This window comes from Delphinapterus leucas, chromosome 3, assembly GCF_059928025.1.
Source record: "Delphinapterus leucas isolate spDelLeu-1000000601 "Yukka" chromosome 3, BTC_Dleu_Yukka2, whole genome shotgun sequence".
NCBI lineage: Eukaryota > Metazoa > Chordata > Mammalia > Artiodactyla > Monodontidae > Delphinapterus > Delphinapterus leucas.
The window spans coordinates 47,747,644-47,765,697 of NC_143131.1; the positions used below are offsets into that span (position 1 = coordinate 47,747,644).

Below are 18,054 nucleotides of genomic sequence, written 5' to 3' on the forward strand. Positions count from 1 at the left end.
GGCCTCCTTTTAATAGGCATGAATTTATTTGAATTCATTCTGTGGTTTCCCAAATGCTGTGCACATTTCAAGTGACCTTTCAGCCTCAAAGTAGGAGTCTCCAAGAAAAAGGATGAAGAAAATCTCAGTTTCAATTAAGATAAACATCAACTGTCAAGACCCGATTAGACTATTTGAATTCCAAGAAGGCAAAAACCGTCATCAAAAAAATGGAAAGTATCAGGGCAGCAGAAAATGTGGTAAAATTTAAGTGTGTGAAGTTTTGATGGTGCAAAGAGATATTACTGAGTGTCCATGGAACTCAGGGCTATGTTTGGATGCATTCTCCCCTTTTTTTCCTTCCACTCTCTCTGGCTCATTTTGGAGTTGTTTTTGAGTGGTTCTTCTTAGCTGCATTATCATCTCTACTTAAATAGACATAGCTGGGCAAAGGAAACTGTTATTCACTATGGTCAAGGAATAGTAGATACTAACTAACGAACTCTTATGGTTGACAGAGTAACAGAGAGTTGTACATATACCTTTAATAAACATTAGGTTGTCAAAAGAATTCGAATGCAATATGCTATATTTCACACTAAGACCTTAATCTACTTATTTTTGGTTGTTGTCTTTGTCATTATTTTGTTGTTGTTTTGATCCAGAAAGTACTTGAGAACTTGGAGGATGAGCACAGGGTGATGACTGTGGTGATAATTTGTGACGGGTTTCAGTGTACTCATTGAAGCTGATAGAACCCATTCATGAAATACTTAAGGGTGGCAGGGAAAAGAACACGACTTATGTCTCGAGCAGGCTTACCAGTTAGAACTTCTGTCTTTTGCACTGTTCATATTGTCACGGTGGACACACCCTCCTATCAGCTGAAGGCCAACATTATATCCTCTGGGAGAATTATTCTAACCAGTTGCTGGAACCATGTTTTTACACACATATATCCATTTACCAATTACGATTTGAATTCAAACTTTAAATTTAGCCCATAGAGGTATTAGAACACTGAAATCTACATACTCATAGCAAGAGAAAGTTCAACAGCGACTTGTTACCTAAAATAGAGGTAAATCTGCCATAAGGAAACACAGATGCTTGTGTTATAAGTGTGATCACAGGGCTAAGTAGTTCTTAGTAATTTCTGGAATTTCTAGAGTTTCCTTGGCTGGGAGAGGCATTGCAAGGCAATGAAAATCTTAAGCCTAATAAAAAATGTTTTACAATCCTAGCAAGTCAACTCTTGGGAGGCTCTTAAACTTTGTATTAAGAGGAGAAATGTGTAGCTGCATATCAACCTGGGGGCACCTTTACTCCAGAAGGCGCTCCTTCCATCCCTAAGTGATGTTCACTTTCTCTGACCTCAGCCCACCAGGACTCTCAAGAACATTCTAGCACCTGAGGTTAGGCTGGTGCTAGAAAAACAACCCAGCCAAAGACCAAAACCAAGGATTGACATTGGGGAACCCATCATTTCAAGATTTCCAACTTTCACTGGAAATCTGAATGTGAGGCCCATATAAATGAGGTAATCCTCTTCTCCCCTTGTTTTACTTGACGGGTTCCTTCAGTTTTCAGCTTCCCCAACCACCCAACTAAAGTACATCTCCAGGACACACACACACACGCACACACACAAAATTTAATTTAGTCCTCTGTGTAGTATTCTCTTCACTGCACTTACCATATTGGGAATCATTTTATTTGTTAATTAAACATAATTAAAAATAATTATTTTTACTCAGTAAGATCCATGAATGGAGGGAAGTACCAATGCATCCCCAGCGCCTGGCACATAGAAGAGACCAAATATGTATTTGTCTGTATAGAAATTTATAGAAACTACCCTACACAAAACTACAGCAAACTGTCCTAAACAAAAAGCCTGGTTGAACTATTTCTCATACAAAAGCATTTTATATCTCTATCTTCTCGTGGCATCATTGTAGACTACTATTAAAATGTAACTTACATATGTTTAAGCACAGAACAAAGTAACATATTTCTAAATACTGTAATATTTAGAAAATAATATCTATTTTTAAGAGGGCTATGTCAAAGAAGGCTTCAGACTAGATTTAGCTGGAAGTGAGGTTGATTTACTCCATATTCATGTAAATTTATTTAATAGAATAATAAGTTTAGATCAAGCGAAGATTTACATGTATTCATCTTCATATTAAACAATAATTAGATTTTACCTAGAGCTGTTATGACATCTTTTTCAATAAAATTTCCATTATCATTTCACTTGTGAAAGATTATATACATGTCATATCTTATACCATTTTGTTAAATGGCCAAAATTCTTACAGCCTCAAACAATAACTTGTATCAAAGAGTAACTTGAGTCTAAACTAACATGAAAACTAAGATTAAAACATAAACAAGAAAACATTATTAGGAGTTTTCCCCTCCTAATCATAATAAGCTGGCTAACACTTATTTGGTTTGTTGTGTGCCCAGCTTTGTGCCAAGCAAGCACTTTCTATGAAGTCTTTCTAGGAACTCCAAGGATTGTTTTTCCCTGTGTCCAAGATCACCCAGCTTGTAACTGGAGGAGCCTAGTTTTGAACTTGACCTGAGTTCAGGACCCTCCCCATCTCCCCATGACCTATTGTTGGCAATTCCAAACTTCCTCGAGTTTCAGCTCTATGATGCCATATCCTGTGTTTTCGTAGGGTCTAAAGAAATAGAAATACTTTGAATGAAGTAAAGCAGATAAGGTCTCACATCTAAGTGATCTCAAGGTTTAAAACTAGCCATTAACTTTTACATGGAACAAAAAAGAGTAGCTATAAAGCCATAAAGAACATGACTATCCGGCCTACTCCTCACGCAGGAAGCTTAAACAGGCTACATCAAACTTTCTAAGTGTTTTTGATTTCTTTTTGTAAAATGGATAAAGGGTTTCTTAGATACCTGAGAAAAAAAGAACTGACTTTCTCTCAAAGATTCCAGATTAAATATCTTTATATGGAGCATAACTTTCCACCTACCCACCTACCAGTAAAAGCAACTCCAAGTTACTCAGAGTCCCTCTCCAAATCTGTCTTCAGTCATCAGAATTATTTTGAGGGACTGGCCCTTCTTTTCTTTTTTTTAACATCTTTATTGGAGTATAATTGCTTTACAATGGTGTGTTAGTTTCTGCTTTATAACAAAGTGAATCAGTTATACATATACATACGTTCCCATATCTCTTCCCTCTTTCGTCTCGGCCCTTATTTTCTAATGATTACTCCTCTTACTCACAACTCATATTTTACAAGGAATATTTCTTTCTCCCCACCAGTATGGATGAATTTATTCAGGATGCTATCCTGAATCAGAAATCGCTAGGATTGAGACCAAACACTATAGAAGTTTTCATGGATTGGACTTCCTTTCCCAGCAAACTTTATAGGAAATCACAAGTTCCAACATGAGTTGATATGCAAGGCACTACCTTTGCTTTTATCAGACTACTGAATTTACTCTCTCTTAGCCAGAACAGATTGTCACCCATTTAAAAAGATTGTCCTGAGAGATTTTTTTTTTTCTCTCTTCAAATAGGGTGACATTCCAATTTGGGCACTAAAGAATACAGAAAGTCAGGGACTGGCAGTCCAGTGGTTAAGAATCCACCTTCCAACACAGGGTACGTGGGTTTGATCCCTGGTTGGGGAACTAAGATGCCACGGGGCAACTAAGCCCGTGCACTGCAGCTACTGAGCCCTCGCGCTCTGGAGCTCTGGAGCCTGCATGCCACAACTAGAGAGAAGCCCGCGACGCAGCCAAAAATAATAAATGAATGAATAAATAAATATTTTAAGAAAGAATACAGAAAGTCAAAGAAGACTTTAAAAGCAATTTTTATTCAGAAATATTTCAGAAAACAATAGGTATTCATTTGGTATTCAATTAAGTCTTGCTTTGAAGGCTAGAGCTTCTTTATGTGAATTTGAAATTTACAGGGTTGGTTATACCTATGCAATATTCAGGAAGCAGCTGAGCGAACATGAAATGCCTTGAGGGATTGGCACCAAGGGAATTTAGTACTTTAAAGATTTGGGGAAGTCCAGGCTTGCATGTATAGGTCTGTATTCATACTTTACCTATCTCTTGTGTATACATTCACTAACATAAAAATGGCATGAATCATGGAAGCAAACAGGTTTGGTGCTTTGAATAAATTATCTAGTTTATTGAAGTAAATTATCTAAAATGTTGCTCTGTGTATTGGAAATTTATGACTATTAGGGTACGACACATGGGTGAAATTTAAAAGAATGAACATCTGTGCTTTATACATGAAATTACCAACAGTTTACAAAGGAAGTCAAATCACCAACAGAACAAAACTAGAAGTAGAAAAGAAAAACCAATTTCAAAACTAGTCATTTAAGAAGGGGTGACCAAAGGTATAATGCTGGGAGAAGTAGGAGATTCAAGTGAGAAATTAATTTGTAATTTAATTAAAATCTTATAAATAAACTTTATAAAGTTTATAAACAAAATCTTACAGCTTTTCTGACTACTGGCTAAAGTTTATAAAAGTTATTTATGGAATTGCCCACAATATGTACTGAAAAGTTACAGTATACCAAATGGGGTAGGTTCTAATGTCAGACTGAGTTCAAAACTAGTTAATATACAGCCAGAGCTGTTATAATTGCACAAAAATACCAGTAGTCCAAATTTTTGATGGAAATAATGTAATAATATGGTTCACTGTGAAAGTCTGATAATAATTTGATATTTTGTTGGCAAACAGGTTTTCCATTGTTGTGTGGTCCCCTTGTATGGCAGCTGTAATCACTAGGGGCAAATCCTTTACACTGAACTACAGTGGGACATGAATGGCATTTTCTTCTGATTTCGACATGGAATCTGGTCTTTGACAGTTCTTTCCAAAGCTCCTATTAGATCCCTATTTGATGACATGACCTTAGTTAGATTAATGCAGTTGAAGCCACGGATTATGCAAGATGTTTAAAGGAATATAACTGCACTCAACCATGGTAACAGTAAAATGAGTTTATTTACAGAGCTCGCAAAGAAGCTAGTAGCCATCATTTGTGGAAAGGGTAAGTTTATTTCCCTTATTAGTGAAATAGAGCCCTCAAACATTTTTCAAAACTTAACTAGGACCTATAAAAACTAAAGTCTCCTGGAGATTATCTGTGAAGACACACATTTTGGCAATAAATTAAACTACGTCAAATGTCAACCTGAGTTATTTTTGTTTAAACTTCATTTCTTCCTATTTTTCTGATGCTCCCTTCTCATGTTCTCTTCCTCTATACATTAAAATTCCCTAGTTTATATATTTTCTGTTTGCAAAATTAAAAGCTAAATTCATCTAAATATGAAAGAAATCTGTTGGTTTAAAACTTATTTAAATAAAATGAACTTAAATATTTAACTTGGCTGACATGGCCTTGTTAGGAGGTGAGTGAATAAACAATTTACCTAGAATGAAAATATCCCTCTAGCCCAGGGAAAATATTTGGTTTAAAAAAAATCAAATATTCCAGATTTATTTCATATAACCCCACCCCAAATTTAAGCAGTGAGGTTTCTAAATTATTCTGTTCACCACGGGATTTTTGACAGCAACTGAGCCACTTTTAAACTATAAATGTACTTTTATCATGAAAGTAAAAAATATACCAGGGATATAGAAAAATGTTAAAGTAGAAATCCTCTGCCCCACAGGAATAGTTTAGAAAGTCACTGGATTGGAAATTTTATGAAGGTGAGGGCTAATACTTCATCAGTGTCTTTCTAACAGCCATCAGGGTGCCTGGGGTAGAACTGAGTTAATAAACATTGTTAAGTGAAGCAATGAAAAATGCACGATGGACTTCCTTGGTGCACAGTGGTTAAGAATCCGCCTCCCAATGCAGGGGACATGGGTTTGAGCCCTGGTCCGGGAAGACCTCACATGCTGCGGAGCAACTAAGCCCGTGCACCACAAATACTGAGCCTGAGCTCTAGAGCCCGCAAGGCACAACTACTGAAGCCCGTGCACCTAGAGCCCATGCTCTGCAACAAGAGAGGCCATTGCAATGAGAAGCCCATGCACCACAAAGAAGAGTAGCCCCTGCTCGCTGCAACTAGAGAAAGCCCGCGTGCAGCAACGAAGACCCAACGCAGCCCAAAAAAATTAAATTAATTATAAAATAAAGTATTAAAAAAAAAGAAAAATGCATGTTTACTTTGGCAACTAATAAAAGCTACAGAAAGAAAACTCTTCTTTAAGGACTATACATTTTAAGCTATAGAATCAGATTACATGGTCGAGTGTCTAGAAAATGATCTTGTCTGACACTAAAAACAAATTGCTTTCTCAATTACTAAGGATTAGGCCTTAATTTCTTAGCATTCCAAAAAATTTAAATCTAGGTGGTAAAGCTAAAAGCAACTTAATAGTGGGAAAAGTGCATAATCCAGGCAGGAACGCTAACCCTGACTTTGGAGATCAGAGTTCAACTCCATTTGTTAGGGCTCTAGGCCACACTTGGGTCTCCGACTCAGCATCCCAGCTACGGAGTCTGTCTGATGGGACAGCTGTGTTTGGTTTCAAAAGGCTGTCAATGAAGCTGGGGTGAGCCTGAAGTGGTGGTCATGGTCCTCATCCCCAGCAGGTGTCTCAGATGGAGAGACCACTGCCTTGATAGAGTTAGAGAAGGTCAGCCACGTCAACTGGCTGATTAACGTGTGCAACACACATCAGCATCTGTACAAGCCATTCACGACTAGTTGATGGTACTGAGATGAGTCACTCAGGCAAGGAGAAGATGTCGAGGAAAACTGGGAAGTGTAGATTCTAGAACAGGAGACTCATGAGGGAATGAGGAAAAGTGTTGAGGCTGGAATTACTAGTGAAGGTGGGAAACTAAGGGTGAAGTCCACAGGAAACAGGCAAACGTCCTCCCCGATCTAATACTTTACAATTCCTTGCCCCAGAGAGTAAATTCTGTCTCCACAACTCACTCAGTACAATCCCTAGCAGAGTGCCATCTATTAAAAGAAAATTAAACATAAAAACAGATTGGAACGTTTTCTTGGTGATGTAAAACCACTCTCTGTTCTCTCTGCATGCACCAGACAGATGTGGAATGCTGCTGATGGGACGAGCACTGTGCTGGGTGCACAGGTACAAAGATGAATAAACCCAGTCTACCCTACAACCCACTCACAGTCCCAGAGGACAGGCAGGCAAGAAAGCTGACCATTGTTGCAATGCTTCAAGAGCTGTGCTAGAGAAATGGACCCAGTCTCCTGAGAACACATAGAAGGGCATTTTCATTCTGAATGGGGAGGCTAGGAAGGCTTCCCAGAAGAAACGTCCATTGAGGGTGAATCTAAGCAACAGAGTTTGCACATGAAATTGTATTCAAATGATTACGGTAAATTGCAAACAGTTTTAAATGCGCATATAGTCCTATATACCAAACTGCGATCTAAGCAATTAGCATAAATAATTTTTGCCCTGAATTTATATTTCAAACAAAAGTTTGCTTAATTAACTATACATTAGTGAGAATGAATGAACTACATAAAACTACATCAACGTGGGATAAACTCTCAAACATCTATTTGCAGGGGAAAAAAACCCAACCAGCCACAAAAATAGTATTACAAACTGCATTACTCCTTTTACATAACATTGAAAAGTAGAAAATAGTATTCTGTGCTTTTCGATATCAGGATAGTTGTTATACCTGGTGCTGATGGGCAGTGGCTGAAAGAGGCACAGAGGTGGCTGTAGGGTTACTGGTAGCATTATTTTTAATCTGGATGGTGATTATAAGGGTAGCCACTGATAATCAGAATTGCTAATTTGTCTTTCTTCCTTTTTCTGGTTTGCAACATCCAAAAAGAGTTGTTACGGTTTATGATATGCACACATGCTTTTCATAGGTGACAAATGACCAAAAACATGTCAAAAATTTCTAAAAAGTATACATGCACATTTGTATGGATGTACAAATCCTGCTTTTGATGCAACTTCATTTGCATGCAAATTTAATGGCAGAGTTTAGATATAAAGAACTATGAGATCAGGGCTTCCCTGGTGGCGCAGTGGTTGAGAGTCTGCCTGCCGATGCAGGGGACACGGGTTCGTGCCCCGGTCCGGGAAGATCCCACATGCTGCGGAGCAGCTAGGCCCGTGAGCCGTGGCCGCTGAGCCTGCGCGTCCGGAGCCTGCGCTCCGCAACGGGAGAGGCCACAACAGTGAGAGGCCCACATATCGGAAAAAAAAAAAGAATTATGAGATCACCAGGGCCACTTAAATGGCAAACAGCCACACGATGCTCCTCGTCTCTCTGGTGGCATCACCAATTAATGGCAGCACCTTTTCTGAGTCCTAGTGCAGCTCTCAGTACTTTATTCCATGTGGCTACTACTAACTGACCACAGATGAAAACGATAAGCCACCTTGCTTTTAAACAATGAGGACTGTCTAATTCTTTTGTTATTTACATGAGAAAGCCCTTACAGTTAAGGACAAATTTCAATGTATTTCTAGGTCAGGGTAAAATTTCACCCCTATGTATGTAAAATGATTTTCCCAATTATAATCACACCTTTATAAAGGCATGTTTGCTAACAGCAAGTTTGCTGCTTTCTGTCTTTTACATTACCATGGAAACACTGATTCATATAAAATTAGATGCAATTTTAACAAAAGGACTCAGATAAATAATTAGGAATATTTTTTCCAAGCAGAGATTCAGGGAATCTTTAGTGACCCAGGTTTTTCCCTCAAGGTGGTTAACTCCACCCTCAATCACACTTTTTAACCCAATGAACAGTTGTTAATTATAACCAAGTAATACTTTTACACATTTTATTGGTAACTACTCATAATAAAAGAAGTAGATACCAGAGACAATGGAATACTAATTAACTGCTCTCACGAAACCACTGGATTCACTACATTTCTAGCCTCTATGCTCTTCAGCTCATCCTGAAGCAATCATACTCTGGGCCATAGAAACAGATCTTCTAAACAGATCCCTTTTTTGCCTGTTGTCTTTCTAGAAACAGATGGAGAAAGAGGCTTAAGACCTTTTTTGCTATGCTAGGATGGCAGGATAAACTAAATAGGAGTCCTACCCAGTCTGCTTAAGGAGGAGTAGAAGCAGGCTACAGAGGTTAACAATCTGTGAATTAGGAGATAAATCTATGAATTACACAACCCAGAATGCATGTCAGGACAAGAGGAGCAAGGGATCTAGAGAGGTAGGGAAGGCCTGGCAGTGAGATAGAGTAACACAGAACCACCAGGAGGCCCCAAGTAGGAAGGTTACATGGAGAAAGTCTTTACACAGATGCATCTATGGATGAAGTCCAGGCTCCCAGCCATTCCTGTCAGATTAACCCCCTGCCTGGACTGCTGCCCTAGAGGATTCTGACCAATTTTTAAATAACTAGATCAGAGGCATTTTAGCTTTCAACTGATTGCTTCTTATTGTGCCACCTTCTCTATGTAGTTTACTTCTTTGATCCACCCACCTGAATAGAAATAAATCTTCTTTGAATCACAGCGTGAATGTGATTTATCCAGAACACCTAGCTTCTGAATAAGTGCTCCATTTGAGGTGTGCCCAAGAAGACTGCCTTACAGAAAAGAAGCCCTTATAGACTGAATCAGTTTCACACTTATAGTTCTTGACTATTCAAAAAGTACCACTAATATACAAACTTGAAAAATGCGTAATACAAGCTAACATTTCCTGGTACTCACGAGGAATCAGCTACTGTGCTAAGGACTTTAATTAATTTTAATTGAGTTAACTCATTTGACATATTAACATATATCATTACTAAAGGTAACATTTAATAATTTTAAAAAGCACGTGAATCCATGAAATTCTCTTATTTACCACGCAACATTGGGCAAGCAAGTTTGCCTCACTAACCTATAAAATGAGGAATGATAAGAATGGGTGCCTCACAGGATTTACGATGGGGACTTCATGGGATAATTCTTATCAAATGCACAGCCTGGTACCTGCCACACAGAAGCACTTAGTAAATAACAATTACCACGATTTTTATTTCTGTGAAGACTATATTAGGAGAACAGAGAGGAGTGAAGTTACAATTTCAAGACATGGATTTTAGCAACTTAATTAGCTATGTGGCTTCCAAAAAATGTAGTGATCAGAGTTCAGTTATCTGGGCAGGACTTTGGTCAAAGCACTGTCTTAAATTTCCTTCAGGAGATCGCTGAGGTCTCATCTGCCATACCTCTCCGTACATATTCCTCCAATCCAATTTTTTGAGAAGTTATGACAGAATTATCATGGTGTTAGCTAACTTTACAAATATAAGTTTAAGAAATACATTAAAATCCCATACAAATTATAAATAGAAATGCTTTCACACATTTGGCTGACGAAGTTTTAGCTCTCTATTTCACCTCAAACTTCACGTTTGTTTTTAGAAAATATTTCTCCAACAAAATCTGTTGCCACAAAATCATTGACATTGTTTCTAACCATTTTTCTTGACCCTACTTGACTAGAAATGTTAAGCAAAACTTGTCCACTTCCAAAATATGGTCAGGGGTGGGGAGAATTAGATTATAGGTTATTCTCTGTAGTCCCATTCATTTCCAAGATTTTATGGTTCTACTCATTGGTCCAGTGCCAGAGAGGAAGACAGTGCAATTTATAGTCTGACCAGGGGGAGAGGGTCAATAAATTGAACGCATCAGGAACTAGTGAGATCTCTAGAGAACGAATCTGGGTCAAAGTCCACTTTCTACTTCTCCATCCATCTCTATGGTCCATGGTGGAAGGCTTGTGTGCAAATCTTGAGAAAGAAGGCAGAAAAATAGAAAGGTGTTTGTTTTTGAGTTGCACATGGTTAAAAGGAGAAACTTGAACAATCTAGGACAGGAAGGAAAGGTATAAAGCAGCAGCCTACTGACCACTTTTGGAATGCCAGGAGGCAGAACCATGGGCCGCCAAAGCAGTGGAGATAGTGGGGAAAAGCAAATAAAACAAGAAAAACAACAACAACAAATGTGGGGTTTAGAATTAGACCATGTTTCCTTCAGCACTGCGATTTAAATACAAATTTTGTCTCATATAGTTGTTATGAAGACATAATGAGCTACATCATGTACAGCACCAAGTCCAGTGTCTGACAAACAGTACGTGCTCAATATCGTACAGCTGTCCTCATTACAATGGTCACCACTCCAAGTACCACTATAGACTTAGGAGCTGCTGTCCTAGCTAGCTGGTGATCTAGCTGCCAATCAGTTACCTGCTGTTCCACGACAAAGCTGTATCAGATGAAACATTACAGCAGTGGCTGTCTGTATGCCAGAATGCCATTGGTTAAAAGTTGACACATTCTGCAGGAATTTATCCTAACTAAAATAGTATTGGTCATATAAATCCCTTGACACAAAGAAGAAATTCTGTACCACACTGCAGTGGAATGAAATCATGGATGTTAGGAATTATTATTTTCTGTATTGCATATATACATGAATATTTCATACGTATTCATTTTAGAAAGTTGAATTTCTTATCTTGAATGTATTTTAAACAGGACAGAGAGTTAGGCACAATGGGAACACTCTTCTATGTGAGGCTTGAAAACAATTACATATTGAAACTATGTTTTATGAAACCTTTCTTTTAACAAGTCACACTGGTGCCATCTCTACAATTCAGAATGAATATTTTGCAATATAAAAGGAAAAAGACCATGAAGTCACTTACTAGCAGTTTTCAAATATCATAAAGGAGAATCTACTTATCTACTGATTCACTACCCCTGATAACTAGGAAGAAATAGGTTAAAATTTAAGCAAGGGAGACTAGTATTAGATATAAACAAAATGTCAGAACTGTGCAGGTTTTAAAACATCAGCACTTTTCCAGTAGGGAAGCTTTGGAAGCTGTAATCCTGGTGTGCATATATTCTACGCCTAGTTTCTAGTTTTTTAATTTCTTGTTTTCCCTCACCTAACAGAGAAATGGAAAGACTTGAAGTTGACTTTCTGTATCCTTTGGCAGAAGTTCTTAGTGCTGAGATGAGGGGGAGAAACCACCCCCCCCCAAAAAAAACAAACAAAAAACCCCACTACCACATTCGAGTTCATTATCGGAGCTTCTGCCAGAAGGTGGCAGTGTAATTAAACAGGGCAGGGTGCCAGATGGTGGATGTCTGGTTCAAAATGGGATGGAGTTCTTCCGGCCTCCCCTCTGACCATCCCTCTTACTTCTCTAACCATTTCTTCAGCTCTTTCCCACAATCTTTCCCTTATTGTTTCTCACTTTTTTCTGAAGAGCAACTTAGCTTAGCTTCCCCATTTCACACCCTCACGCATCACCCAGGATGCTCCTAGGAGAGCCAACCCCCACGGAAGGCTGAAGGTAGATAATAAACATATATCATTCATATCTCCCCTGTTATGCTAAGAGCTGCATCCATAGGCTCTGGACTTCTACCTATTCTCCATCCTTCTGAAGGACTTCCGAGTTTAGGCCAAACTTGACCACAGAGCAAGGCATTTAGAGAGCTGAGACACATCACAGGCATGGCCTCCCATTAGTTATGTTTATGTGGTTACACTTAATAGTACCTTATCCAGGCTCACTGTCTTTGGTCTTTGTGCCTCTGTGATACCCCAGGCTTCCTGTAGGCTCGGATCCCTGGAGAGACTTGGTGCTTTTGGTTAGAGCATCCTTTACTTCTACTATCCATTTTCTAATATATCTTCTCAAGAGATAAAACACCTCTGTTTTATCTCTTGAGAAGTTGGATAATCTCTGGAGGAGCTCCGTTAAAAATCTACGTTGGCTTTTCATTAAGGCTGTGCTTTCTTTCTGACTATATTCTTCACCAACCTAGTTAATAGCAACCAGGTCCCATTCTTGTTACCTTTATCCAGGCTTTTGCAATTCTATATGTTTAGTATTTCTATTATTCAGAATATTTATACATATCTCTCAGGCATCTTTCCCTAAGGAAAATCTCCTTGAACCTCTTCAGCTTCATCTTAGAATCTACTTTTCTCAATCTTGCTAGTTGGATGGATCCATGACTAACTACTCCTATACCCATGATTGCGTTTATATCTTCACTCCTTCTGATAAAATTCACTACATGATTGGAATGACTGACAGAGGGACTAATAAGACCTTATTAGGTAAAAACCTACGCTGAAAGGCAGGTTTTAGTGATGGGGCAAACACCATGGTGTTGGGGAAGAAAAGAGTAGAGTTACAGGTCGGAGTGAGTGTTGCTGCACACATAACCACAGCCAGTTCTATTCATGTGGAGTCTATAGATTGCAGCGTAGCTAAGGAGAGTGCTGCACAGGGCAATTTAACCTATGACCTTTAGTCACCAGTGACATGATAGAAAAAGTGGTTGAAAACCCCATTTTGTCAATACCCAAACTAAAGAAACACCTTTCTTCTAAACAATTCAATACCAATTCAGCATTTCTTTATCAACTGCCATGCTGTATTCCTGACGTCCACTATCTGTATATGTAATAAACAAATATTTTCCCACCCAAAACAAGTTTAAAATAGATTTGTAAAAAATAAGATGCTAAATAAAATGAGTGGATCTTAACTATAACTCTTCTGTGATTTCCCAGAAATGAGAATTTTCCCCTAATGTTAAAGTCTTTCAAGTCTTTGAACTGTTGTTATTTGAACTTCCCAGGAAGTTTAATTACCAGCAAGTTTATCCCAGTCCACAAAGGGATATGGGAAACACAAATGACTCTCCAGTGGCAGTGTAGCACTACAGAAAGTAGAACTATAAAGGATCATAGTAGTTTATTAGCAAAGTGGTTTTCAAAAAAGTTCTTTAAAGGTACTGCAAGGGCGGGGAGTAAAGGTGCTAACTCATTGGGTTATATGTATGTTTATAGATTTTTACTTATATATACCATACATATATACTTTTAAAAAATTTATCTCTATATACTAAATATAAACATACAATTTTAAATGTTTTGTACACATTTCCTTATTTATATTAGCATGTCATTTGTAAAAAGTGTTCATTGAAAATACATGTTTGAAATTCACTGATCTAGCTCATTCCCTTTATTTGACAGGTGAGTAAACCTGGCTACAGAGGGACTAGGTGGCTTCTCCAGGGACACAAAGCAAGTTAGACGTAGAGTAGACAAGCGGCTTTCTCAGAGAATTTCACAATTCATGACTTTAAAGAGTAAACCTATCTGTGATCCACTCTGTGCTTCCCTGGCATTAAAACATTTTTTATGTCTTAAATTATATTCAAGGTATCTTAACCACTTCTCTTCAAAGCTGTTTATCTCTAGGTGTATTATATACCAGATATGATACAAACTTAGGTAATAGGATCAAAAAAGTTTATTGCAGGTTCAAAACTCTGAACCAATCTTGAAAATAGTCACTTCCCTAAGCCAAGTCAGTGTATACTGAACAGGCAGAAAGTATGCAAATTCCATTTGTCTTCCCATTTACAAAAGCCTGTAAGATAAAAGATGTAAAAAGGAAGATTTTGTACCTTTTTCAAAGCTGACTTAAAACAGTATGAAACTTCATACAAAGTCTGAGACATAGTACTTGTTTCTTACCTGAAGCCTTACAGAGCTTGCAGAGAACATAGTAAAACTTGCTAATGTAATTGGAAAGATGATCTATCTATTCAGAACTGAGAAGCACTGACTTTTGCTTCTTATTTCTCTTTAATAGGGAAGAGAGAACCTTCTTTTCTACCAGTAGAAAATAATTACAAAAATTTTTCAAATAGTCATTTTTCAATGCCCAACATCAGCCTTAAACTTTGTAGGCTATCATACCTATCAAAAGACAACTTCCAATTTACTTCTTTAATAGCCCAATATCTAACCAAATATTTTAGTGCATTTAGATATAGTCACAAGATGAATAATTTTACAGTCATTAAAAATGATAGTTAGATAGACAGTAGAGGGAGGCAACATGCTGAAATAAAAAGAGCACTGCTTCTGAAGTAGACTGACTTGGGTTCAATCCCAGCCCTCCCTGGCAGTTAAAGGGCCCTGTTCAAGTTATCTTATCACTTAGGTTCATTTCTTCATCTGTAAAATATGGGTTAACAACTCCTTCCCTTCAATTCTGTTATAAGGACTAAACAAGATACTGTATGTAAAATTCTCTACAGAGTCCACATTCACAAGGGATACCCAATAAAATGAAAGCTAGAAGTATTATTATTACAAAAGTACATGCTGACATGTAAATGAAGAAGCAGAGCACAGGATTTACAACTGTTCAAGATATGTAAGTTAAGTGAAAAATGAGAATAGTTGAGGATGGGATAGTGGGGGTTATAAGTAATTTTCCCTCCAAAATATTATTGTTGTTACATCTTTTTATTCTCAATTAGAAAACTAGTAGTTTTAGTCTACTCAAATACTCTTACTATGATCATGAGGCCAAAGTAAGAATTCTCAGCCATCCCGAACTTTTATAACCTTAGGAGGAGAGAGTTAATAGAAAAGAGAAATCATTTATTGATCTGAGAAGCAATGTTATTCAGAAAATCACATCTGTACAGTATTGGAATGCTTATCTGCCATACTTTAGACACTGAGCAAATTGTTGTTTACCAGATATACAGACATCTACACATATAAAGATGTGCTACAGGGAGATCAGCTCGGTGCTTTGTGACCACCTAGAGGAGTGGGATAGGGAGGGTGGGAAGGAGACACAAGAGGGAGGAGATATGGGGATATATGTATATGTATAGCTGATTCACTTTGTTATACAGCAGAAACTAACACACCATTGTAAAGCAATTATACTCCAATAAAGGTGTTAAAAAAAAAAGATGTGCTAAAAGCTACCTAGTATATATTCTTGTTATATAATACTTTAAATTTATATATATTTACAATATTATATAATCAGGAAACAGATTAATTTCAGGATTATTTTAATCTTATTTTTGGAAATTAATAGAATTTTAACTATAAGTAAGGCGTGTTTTTTAAGTAGATGAATTAAGAGGAAGGGTATATAATATCATTAGGAGTTTGCCATGTAATCTCCTAATCAGATGTATACGTATACACATACACATGTATATTTCCTCTATACACCTGATGTATAATCTATGTAGATTCTACTATTTAAAAATATAAATATAAATAAATAAATGTGTGCATAGAATTTGAATGATAAAAGGGATCATAAAACAGTTAAACTAATTACAGCAATTACAATCTCAGGTCAAATGATTTAGAGGTAGCAGTGATATACCTAAACAGTCATATTATTAACAAGACAGATGTAAGATTAATAACTGGGAGTTTCCGTAGTGTGCCATTAGGGATCATCAGCATAAAGAGAGACATTTATTTCTTACATAAACACCATTCTGACCCAAACACTATGCAAACTATTTAAAATTAAATGGAACAATATACACATTCATAAATCAATATTTTTAGAAATATACTTTGAATTGTGGCCCTATTTATCTATGATGATACGGTTTATAATTTAGAATAATAAAATAGAACAGTTGTGGATTAAAACAGACCATGACACTCTCGGAGGAGTAAAGGATGTCAATGTTACTAGACTCCTGAAATGAACTAACTGTTACTGATTGATTGAACCCTGAATTTGGAAATGTCTTCCGGCATTTTAGGCAAAAATAAGAAATAGGTTGGTTAAATACTATTTATTCACATATAAGAGGATAGAAATCACAGGTGAATTTTATAAATTCTGATCACCCATTTATATTAGAGGTTTACATTAGCTATGGTAACTAATAGAAGGTTTCTAAGTATTTCCCAGTATTTATTACTTGGTGTAAAAGAGCCATACGAATTTGTTTGCAGATGCAACCTTTTCTTTAAACAAACTCAAGGAGGAATTTATTGCACATATTTATTTAAAAGATCACAAGTGATATGAGATGAAATCTGCATCTATAGTTTATTAAAACTCACAGAAATACCACTGAAGGGACAACTCTTGATTCTAGTCCCCTATAAAACACTAGTACAATAACAGCAAATGATAACCCAATCACATAAATGTGGACTGAATTCCTTATGCAAATAATGTAAGTATTTATTTGTGTATTTGCCTGCTCACATAATTATATGTAATACATTTTACCTGCCTGCTTCCATTCTATCCCCAACACCTGCCTTCAATCATTGCTTTTAATTCTCCTGTCTGAAGGATTATTTCCATTTCAAAAAGTGAGTTTATTTATTTACAATCAATCACTAAGATAAACAAAGTAAAATTAACCTCTGAAACAGCCATAAAGACATTTTTGTAAATAACTATTTTAGACACAAAAATTACTTTATTGAGAAACTATTCCTTAAGGACCATGTGTGTATGACCACATCAAACAATATTGAGGAAATAGTAGAATTAAATATTGCAATAAATTGAAATTAACATACTTTTTGTTAGGATGAAAACACTAAAATTACCAAAAAACATAATTATCAGGGAACACTATACTAACAAAATAAAATGTAGGAGATTCCTGAATGATAAGCAACTTGATATACATTTAGTCATAGTTAAATTCAAGTTGGTTCATATGATTAAAATATATGACGTTATTAATTACGCTAACACACATGTGCTAAAAGCCAAGGTACTACTTTTAAAGACCATGACAAAGACTGTCAACTACCAGCCTGCTTGCATCAGGCAAGAAAGATAAGAAAACACACAGCCTGATCAGGCAGTGAAAAATGACAAGTTTTCATTTTCTAAACTCCCAACGTTTTTTGCAAGTTTCCTTCCTCTTCTAAAAATTGTCACCAGATGAATTGCTATGGTCCACGTGGAGTTAAAAAAAAAAAGTGTGAGCGCCACTGTTTTTAAAACAGACAAAATCAGGCACAAAATAGAGAATGAAAGTGTCACCAACAGTGTGCTCTTTCTTACAAAGCCTTAACATCACACTTAACTCTTGAAGCTCCGAGTCAGCAATTACTAAATACTCCACTATTACGTCAATCTTAAAAGGAAAGAAGGGGAGAAGCAGGAGAGAAAAGCACGTTAC

General features: G+C 36.9%; 1 protein-coding gene across 8 annotated transcripts in view; it reads right to left on the reverse strand.

Moving 5' to 3' along the window:
• PDE4D (phosphodiesterase 4D) overlaps nt 1–18,054 on the reverse strand; it is a 1,204,091-nt gene that overhangs the window by 275,517 nt on the left and 910,520 nt on the right. The window lies entirely within an intron of this gene.